Source organism: Euprymna scolopes, chromosome 20 (genome assembly GCF_053919585.1).
Source record: "Euprymna scolopes isolate OS-2025 chromosome 20, ASM5391958v1, whole genome shotgun sequence".
Taxonomy (NCBI): domain Eukaryota; kingdom Metazoa; phylum Mollusca; class Cephalopoda; order Sepiida; family Sepiolidae; genus Euprymna; species Euprymna scolopes.
In genome coordinates this window covers 60,848,640-60,859,366 of record NC_136501.1, presented here as the reverse complement: position 1 = coordinate 60,859,366, position 10,727 = coordinate 60,848,640, and the positions used below count along the sequence as shown (strand labels likewise).

Below are 10,727 nucleotides of genomic sequence, written 5' to 3'. Positions count from 1 at the left end.
GGCAACGACGGAGAAAAGCTGATAGAGTACGGGATCGAACGATGTAATTGTCGCCTTATAAAATACGACATGATTCCATTTCCGTTTCATAAAAACTGATTTCTTTTTCGTTTGTTGGCCAGTTGTGTACAAGTTCCAAGAGCGAAATAAACCTTTTATCTTGCCAGAAAGGGGAACAATATTTAATGAACGACATCGGAGAAGCGTCGCTGTACAACTCATGCTCTCTAGCGATCCAAGTTATGCAAACAGGACCATCGATAGCGCCCTCGAAATGCATTGGTGAGTTGCCACAAATTACAAGGTCGTGGTCAGAGTGATGAAACTAAAGTTCCATGCCTATGGTTATTGCCATTGGTTTCATGTAAGGATCACATCATGTTACCTCACATCTTCGAATTGGACTTCAAAGTCAAGCAAAGCATACCTGCATATGTTGAAGACGGTGATTCCCTGGTGCAATCAGGTGACCGGTGTTAGACCCTGGGTGTGGCAACAGGACGCAGCGCTGGACCACAAGACCAAGAGTTATAGGATTGCCTTCAGAAGGGGTGCTTCGAATTTGTGTCCTTTTCTCACAGGCCATTCGCCTTCCCCGACCTGACTACTTTCTTTGGCCATACGTCAAGAATATCAATAACATGACCACCCACAACATCAAAGCCAGCACGGTCCCCGCCATCCGCTGAGTATTCGCCGAGCTCCCGCCGGTGCTTGTTGAAAAGGCATGCTTCCAGTTCCGAACCCGAATAATGGTGATTGAATTTGGAGGTTGGTACATTGAATAGATGTCAGCTCTACTACATAATTACGTATCTGAATTTATTATTTTTTTCAATAGAACGTTTAAAATAAAGCTGTAATGTTGTTTTCCTTAGGGTTAGACTTTTATCGTTCCACCTTGCAAATACACAAAGAAGAAAATGTGGAAGAAGATGGGATATAAATTCTAAAAAAGAAAGTTTCCTTATATCAAGAAAAATAAGCCAATTAGAAAGAGGAACTAACTTTTTCTGTCTTGGCAGTGATCAAAACAAACTTCGAAATCTAGTAGACGATGCCTTTTACTCCTTCCTACATCTTAATAAAAACGGAGACGTTTCTCGTCCTTTTCTATCATTATGTTCATGTCAGACACCCGACTAAAAACAATCCGACTGTCAATAGTTGCGTTTTCTCTTTATCTAAAACTCAACAGAAACATCCTTGAGCAAAGTTTCTATCCTAAAACTACTGTATCGTGTCCGTCACGCACAAATCGTGTTTGTTACTATTGAAACCTCTCTCCGCTCTCACACCGTATTATACCGTCGAAAAGAAAAAACCAAACTAAATAAATAAATCCGACTCGGTTTTTTTCTCTTTAAAAAAAGGTATTTAATATTATTTATTTTCAAACGATGCTTCCCTGTTTTTTTTTTGTTTTTTTTAGTAGCTGTTCATTTTTTTCTGCCATAAGATTAACAAAGCGCTGCCGTCTCTCATCGCCACTACGAGGCACCACGTCCATCTCACCCGATGGCGCTGGTCTTTATCCGAGTACACGCTTGCATTAGACAGCTATTTCAAACCTTAGACTTTAAACATCTATCTTCTCCCGCGCCGACTTTGCTTCTCCCGTCCATGGAGGTGTTCGTTTTTCTTTTTCTTGTCAAGGAAGCCCACGTGCATTTTCTAATTTACATATCTGCTTTTTCGGCTCCGGCTGCTAATATATTTGCAAGCCAGCTACCTTACAACACTCATACGCGCTGATTCACTACTTGTGTTTGAAAGAAATTATATTAGAGCTGCTCCCAACTTATTACAAAATTGTGATTTTCAAGTCGTATAAAGAAATTCGCGGTGATTTGCCTTCTTAAATAATACAAGTTCTGCCCAATCACCACCATGATCATCCAACGCGTAATTTAGGCTTGTCTTCGAGTAGTAATTTAGCTAAATAACTGGTGATATCTTACTAATGAATATTATCAGAACTTGTGGATATTTTATGGTAATTAAATTTATTTAAAACACAATATATATAACATTTATAAATATAAAATAAAACAAATCACGATGACTTTAAAACAATTTTTAGCAAATCTTTTAACCCTTTAAAGCTAAAAAGAACCAATTAAAAAAATAAATAGATTTTTTTTAATAGAAATTTCAACACACAACACACTGCTTTGTTTTTTGTTGTTTGAATAATTTTTTAAAGGAACAGATATCAAATCACTTAAACTTTTATTATAATCATAAACATAATCTATGATTAAAAATGTAGTTTTCTCTCAACATGCTTTTTTCTAATTATAAAATAAAATAACGAATTTTAAATCGTAAACATGAAGCTATGTTGTCGTTATCTTTATTTTAATTTTGGAGAGTAACAGGTTTTATGACTTTTAACGAGTACAAAGGGCGATAATTCGTTTATCATTAATTAATGTTTGCGATGATGGTATTTTGTGTGACACTGGGCATACGGACAAGTAAATTAATATTTAGATACTAAGGTAACGTAAATGACGGAGAAGAAAAAGAGAAAGAAGTACGAAATAGAAAGACATAAGGAAAGAAAAAGTGAACGAGAGTGGCTAAATAGTAAATGATAGAAATAGAAGTTTTCTGAGATAATAAATGACAGGAAATCTTAAAGGAAGCACGAAAAAAAGAAAATACGAAAAAGAGGCATTAGTTATAAATAATGAGGTACTTGATCACATTGCAAACAAGAAGAGTTTCCATCTATATATATAAAAGGCAAAAATCGGTGTGTATGTATGTATGTATGTATGTATGTATGTTTGTTTGTAACGCTAAAACTTTTGAAAGACGGAACCAGAGTTGACAAATTTGGTATCATATTGCACCTTGATCACCCGGATGACAAATATCGAAATTTCACGTCAAACGGACCAGTAGAAAGGGGTCAACTGATCGTTTTTCTCCTAGGGGGGCCCCCCAAAAAACCTGTCATTTTAACGTTATTCAATACGTGTCACGTGACGTGACGTCAGCTCAAACTTTTGACAGACACAACCAAAGTTGACAAATTATGTATCATATTAAACCTTGATCACCCGCATGACAAATATCGAAATTCCACACCAAACGGACCATTAAAAGGGGGTGAACTGATCATTTCTCTCCTAGGGGGGCCCCCCAAAAAACCTGTCATTTTAATGTTAATATTACATAATCCAAAAACGCTTAGTCATGTCACGTGACGTGACGTCAACATCCAGTAATGGCGAACAAATGTAAACAAACACTTTGTTTTACCGATACTTTTGTAATTTCTCTTATGCTTTGTTCTAGAGATTATTAAACTCCATGACAATGTCTCCAACGTATTTAACTGGTTAAAAATAGTATTTATACAAGAGTTTTAACGAAAAATATCAGGAAAAAATGTACAGGAATAAAAAAAAATTCAGCTTTCAAAATATTCGTCGATAAAAAAACCGATCTTTATATTTACGCTAGCCATTTTGTATATTACCACGTGACCTGCTATCTCTTAAACTGGAGGGGGGGGATCCACTTGAATCCAACAAAACCAGTAATTTTTTTTTTTCTATTATATATACATCATTTTCTATAAAATTAAGTGTAGACTTTATAATTAAAACAAAAAATGTTATTCATACTAAAAAAAAAAAAACGCTTAGTCATGTCACGTGACGTGACGTCAACATCCACTAATGGCGAACAATTGTACCTATTTACTATGCCTCCCCACGGGACAGAGTTAGACACCAGGGTCGTTTTTTAACGTGGAGAAAAGGTACAAAAATAAAAATTGTCTCAGTCGTGGAGGATTTCTCCTCCACCGAAAGAGAACAAGAAATAGAAGTGCAGCATCTGAAGAACAGATACTACACTTTGATCTTGACCAAAAGGCCAAGAATGCGAACAATTGTAAATAACAACTTTTTTCACAAAACCAACACCGTCTTTCTTTTTTTTTCTCTCTCTTTCTCTCTCTCACCCACTTACTCTTCCCTCTCTCTCACCCTCTTTCTCTTGACGTCACACCACTGTTAAACTGTGGGGGGGAGGAACACATTCCCAGGCATTATCTCCTATAGATGCACATTTTATTAGAAATTCAGCTTTCAAAATATTAGACGATAATAAAAATATAAAACCAACACCCTCTTTCTCTTTTCTCTCTCTCTCACCAACTTACTCTTCTCTCTCTCTCACCCTCTTTCTCTTGACCTCCTACTACTGTTAAACTGTGTGTGTGGGGGGGGAAGAGGCAGCTTGAAAACCAACAAAAACAGTGCACAGTTTCCCAAGCATTTGGGGTGGGAAGGGGGGGAAGAAGCCGAGCGCACAGTTTCGTGTGAGAGAGAGAGAACAATTCTCAACCTATATACTCAACAAATTTTTTATCTACAGATTTGAAAGTTTGTATATAGGGTATTCAGACATATGGAAATATATCTAGCATAATCTATCTATTATATCTATAAAAGTGAAAATGTGTGTGTGTGTGAGGTAGCCAGAGAGAGAGAGAGAGAGAGAGAGAGAGAGAGAGAGACAACAATTCTCAACCTATATATTCAATACATTTTTTATCTACAGATTTGAAAATTTGTATATAGGGTATTCAGACATATGGAAATATATCTAGCATAATCTATCTATTATATCTATAAAAGTGAAAATGTGTGTGTGTGTGTGTGTGTGTGTGTGTGTGTGTGCGTAAGAGAGAGAGAGAACAATTCTCAACCTATATACTCAACGTATTTTTATCTACGGATTTTAAACTTTGTATATAGGGTATTCAGACATATAGAAATATATCTAGCATAATCTATACATTATATCTATAAAAGTGAGAATGTGAGTGTGTGAGAGAGAGAGAACAATTCTCAACCTATATATTCAACAAATTTTTTACCTACAGATTTGAAAATTTGTATATTGGGTATTCAGACATATGGAAATATATCTAGCATAATCGATCTATTATATCTATAAAAGTCAGAATGTTTGCGTGTGGTTGTGTGTGTAAGGTTGCGAGAGAGAGAGAGAGAACAATTATCAACCTATCTATTCAATAAATTTGTTATCTACAGATTTGACCATTTGTATATAGGGTATTCAGACATATGGAAATATATCCAGCATAATCTATCTATTATATCCATAAAAGTGAGAATGTGTGCGTGAGAGAGAGAGAGAGAGAGAGAGAGAGTAAGTACAATTCTCACCCTATATATTCAACAAATTTTTTATCTACCGATTAGAAAATTTGTATATAGGGTATTCAGACATATGGAAATATATCTAGCATAATCTATCTATTATATCTAGAAAAATGAGAATGTGTGTGAAAGAGAGAGAGAGAAGAGAGAGAGAGAGAACAATTCTCAACCTATATATTCAACTAATTTTTATGTACAGATCTGAAAATTTGTATACAGGGTATTCAGACATATGGAAATATATCTAGCATAATCTATTATATCTATAAAAGGTAGAATGTGTGTGTGTGTGTGTGAGTGAGTGAGTGAGTGAGTGAGAGAGAGAGAGAGAGAGAGAACAATTCTCAACCTATATACTCAACAAATTTTGTATCTACAGATTTGATAATTTGTATATAGGGTATTCAGACATAAGGAAATATATCTAGCATAATCTATCTATTATATCTATAAAAGTGAGAATGTGTGTGAAAGAGAGAGAGAGAGAACAATTCTCAACCTATATATTCAACAAATTCTATCTTTACAGATTTGAAAATTTGTATATAGGGTATTCAGACATTTGGAACTATATCTAGCATAATCTATTATATCTATAAAAGTGAGAATGTGTGTGTGAGAGAGAGAGAAAGAACAATTCTCAACCTATATACTCAACAAATTTTTTATCTACAGATTTAAAAATTTGTATATAGGGTATTCAGACATATAGAAATATATCTAGCATAACCTATCTATTATATCTATAAAATGACCATGTGTGTGTGTGTGAGAGAGAGAGAGAGTCAGAGAGAGAGAGAGAACAATTTTCAGCTTGTGTGTGTGTGAGAAAGAGAGAGAGAGAAAGAGAGGAAGGAAAATTCTCACCCTATATATTCAACAAATTTTTTATCTACATATTAGAAAATTTGGATATAGGGTATTCAGACGTATGGAAATATATCTAGCATAATCTATCTATTATATCTATAAAAGTGAGAATGTGTGTATGAGAGAGAGAGAAAGAGAGAGAGAGAGAACAATTCTCAACCTATATATTCAACTAATTTTTTATCTACAGATTTGAAAATGTGTATATTGGGTATTCAGACATATGTAAATATATCTGGCATAATCTATGTATTATATCTATAAAAGTGTGAATGTGAGTGATGGAAAGAGCAAAAAATTCTCAACCTATATAACCTATAAAAGTGAGAATATGTGTGAGAGAGAGAGAGAGAGAACAATTCTCAACCTATATATTCCACACATTTTTGGGCACAGATTTGGAAATTTGTATATAGGGTAGGCAGACATATAGAAATATATCTAGCATAATCTATCTATTATATCTATAAAAGTGAGAACTTGTGTGTGTGTGTGTGTGTGAGAGAGAGAGAGAACAATTCTTAACCTACATACTCAACAAATTTTTTACCTACAGTTTAGAAAATTTGTATATAGGGTATTCAGACATATGGAAATATATCTAGCATAATCTATCTATTATAACTACAAAAGTTAGAATGTGTGTGTGAGAGAGAGAGAGAACAATTCTAAACCTATATATTCAACAAATTTTTTATCTACAGATTTGAAACTTTGTATATAGGGTATTCAGACATATGGAAATATATCTAGCATAATCTATCTATTTTATCTATAAAAGTGAGAATGCGTGTGTGTGAGATAGCGAGAGAGAGAGAGAGAAAAAGAGAGAGATAAAAATTCTCAACCTATACATTCAACAAATTTTTTATCCACAGATTTGAACATTTGTATATAGGGTGTTCAGACATATAGAAATATATCTAGCATAATCTATCTATTATATGTATAAAAGTGAGAATGTGTGTGTGTGTGTGAGAGAGAGGACAATTGTCAACCTATGTATACAACAAATTTTTTATCTACAGATTTCAAAATTTGTATATTGGGCATTCAGACATATTTTAATATATCTGGCATAATCTGTCTATTATATCTATAAAAGTGAGAATGTGTGTGATAGAGAGAGAGAGAACAATTCTCAACCTATATACTCAACAAATTTTTTATCTACAGATTTGAAAATTTGTATATAGGGTATTCAGACATATGGAAATATATCTAGCATAATCTATTATATCTATAAAAGTGAGAATGTGTGTGTGTGTGAGCGAGAGAGAGAGAGAGAGAGAGAGAGAACAGTTCTCAACCTATACATTCAACAAATTTTTATATATAGGGTATTCAGAAATATCGAAATATATCTAGCATAATCTATTATATCTTTAAAAGTTAGAATGTGTGTGTGTGAGAGATAGAGAGAACAATTCTCAACCTATGCACTCTACAAATTTTTTATCTACAAATTAGAAAATTTGTATATAGGGTATTCACACATATGGAAATATATCTAGCATAATCTATCTATTATATCTATAAAAGTTAGAATGTGTGTGTGAGGTAGCCAGAGAGAGAGAGAGAGAGAGAGTAAGAACAATTTTCAACCTATATATTCAACAAATATTTGATCTACAGATTAGAAAATTTGTATATAGGGTATTCAGACATATGGAAATATATCTAGCATAATCTATCTATTATATCTCTAAAATTGAGAATGTGTGTGTGAGAGAGAGAGAACAATTTTCAACCTATATACTCAACAAATTTTTTTATCTACAGATTTGAAAATTTGTATATAGGGTATTCAGACATATGGAAATATATCTAGAGTAATCTATCTATTATATCTATAAAAGTGAGAATGCGTGTGTGTGTGAGAGAGAGCGACACAGAACAATTCTCAACCTATATATTCAACAAATTTTTTATGTACAGATCTGAAATATCACATTTGTATAGAAGTAGAAATCTTGATACCTACTCTGATACCTAATAAAAGAAAGGACACTCTTTAGGGCGGATTTTGATTATAACAAGTCACTAATTAGAAATTATAATAAACATTCTAATAATTTAAGAATTTTACCAAAATAAAATTGCATGGTAATCACCCAATTTCTGCCACAAAATTTTGATTGGCAGAACTCATAAACATAAAATATATATTTTCTAATTTCATCTTTTTTTTTCCTTTTTACATAATCTGGTTTGATGTTTTCCCAAATATTCAAATCACTATATTTTGCTGCTTAATATCAAATACAGCAACTGAGTTATTTTTATGCATCAAACAATTACATTTTCTCATTCATCCAAACTAATCACTGAACATCAATTTCATATTTTCTTCACTAAAATATTACTGTGCTTGATGTCATCAAGTGGAGCGGATCATTTTTTTTTCATTTGTTCACACATTTTTCCAATTTATATATATTTTAAAGATTCTTAGCCTATGTCATTGCATACCAATCTGTTTATTAAAAGTTAAGGTTCACTGTAAACACATATGTTACACCAAAATAAAAACGCTTCAGATAATGTCTTGATATTCAATTCAGTTTCTCACATGACATCTTATGAAGTTAGTAGAAATGTTACAGACTTTTGAATCTCAAACACTTTCAATACTGTGCACTGATATTTTCTTTTTTGCAATATAAGCACATTCATGATTTTTTTTACAAACGTTAAAAACTTTCACATTGTGTAGCAATATACTGAAACAATTATAAAAATATTTGTTTTTATTTTGAATGATGCAGGGCATCTGAAGAGAGATTTTTCTAACAAAATGAAAGTATAATTTTTAGCAATAGGTATCTAGGAAAAGGCCACTACATATGTTATAAGTTCCAAATTTCCACAACCTGGCAAATACTGGTACATGCTAGCAAATTTAGATTTGCAATTACAAAATATGATTCTAATTTTTTCCTTTGCTCTTTATTCTAACACTACACTAAGTTTACTGTGTTATTTCGCTACAGTTGATATTGTGTAGAACAATAAGAAAATCATAGTGAACAATGCATTCAACAAAATTTCACACACATTTCTAGATACCTATATCTAATAAGTTCAAAAGAAAGGACACACTTAGGGAGGTATTTTGGTGGTCAAGTCACTAAAAAGAGATTAGCTGGTTTCCCGGCATAGCCCAGGATATAATAAAGATTGACTGAAATACATGTTCTAGCTGGTTTCTAGGCGTTGCCAGGGATGTAATATAGACACATTATGTTGTATATTACCTGTTCTCTTCTCCCTAAGGTAAAACAATTTCATATACATGCTGTAAATTACCTATGCTAGGGATAAAACATGAACAATATCAGTCCTAGGGTAGATAAAACAAATAATACATAGAGATGAAAGATTCCTCTCCCCTAAGAATCAAACATATGTTCAATATCTGCTTTTGTTTTTTCATTGTTTATACGGTCCCGAGCAACGCCGGGTAGCCCTGCTAGTCTATATATATAAAAGGCAAAAATCGGTGTGTATGTATGTATGTATGTATGTATGTATGTTTGTTTGTAACGCTAAAACTTTTGAAAGACGGAACCAGAGTTGACAAATTTGGTATCATATTGCACCTTGATCACCCGGATGACAAATATCGAAATTTCACGTCAAACGGACCAGTAGAAAGGGGTCAACTGATCGTTTTTCTCCTAGGGGGGCCCCCCAAAAAACCTGTCATTTTAACGTTATTCAATACGTGTCACGTGACGTGACGTCAGCTCAAACTTTTGACAGACACAACCAAAGTTGACAAATTATGTATCATATTGAACCTTGATCACCCGCATGACAAATATCGAAATTCCACACCAAACGGACCATTAAAAGGGGGTGAACTGATCATTTCTCTCCTAGGGGGGGCCCCCAAAAAAACCTGTCATTTTAATGTTAATATTACATAATCCAAAAACGCTTAGTCATGTCACGTGACGTGACGTCAACATCCAGTAATGGCGAACAAATGTAAACAAACACTTTGTTTTACCGATACTTTTGTAATTTCTCTTCTGCTTTGTTCTAGAGATTGTTAAACTCCATGACAATGTCTCCAACGTATTTAACTGGTTAAAAATAGTATTTATACAAGAGTTTTAACGAAAAATATCAGGAAAAAATGTACAGGAATAAAAAAAAATTCAGCTTTCAAAATATTCGTCGATAAAAAAACCGATCTTTATATTTACGCTAGCCATTTTGTATATTACCACGTGACCTGCTATCTCTTAAACTGGAGGGGGGGGATCCACTTGAATCCAACAAAACCAGTAATTTTTTTTTTCTATTATATATACATCATTTTCTATAAAATTAAGTGTAGACTTTATAATTAAAACAAAAAATGTTATTCATACTAAAAAAAAAAAACGCTTAGTCATGTCACGTGACGTGACGTCAACATCCACTAATGGCGAACAATTGTACCTATTTACTATGCCTCCCCACGGGACAGAGTTAGACACCAGGGTCGTTTTTTAACGTGGAGAAAAGGTACAAAAATAAAAATTGTCTCAGTCGTGGAGGATTTCTCCTCCACCGAAAGAGAACAAGAAATAGAAGTGCAGCATCTGAAGAACAGATACTACACTTTGATCTTGACCAAAAGGCCAAGAATGCGAA

At 33.4% G+C, this 10,727-nt stretch overlaps 2 pseudogenes; both read right to left on the bottom strand.

Annotated features, from left to right (window-relative positions):
• Window positions 1–3,773: 3,773 nt before the first annotated feature.
• Window positions 3,774–3,907, bottom strand: LOC145241815 (U2 spliceosomal RNA; annotated as a pseudogene).
• Window positions 3,908–10,593: 6,686 nt separating this feature from the next.
• LOC145241814 (U2 spliceosomal RNA) lies at window positions 10,594–10,727 on the bottom strand (annotated as a pseudogene).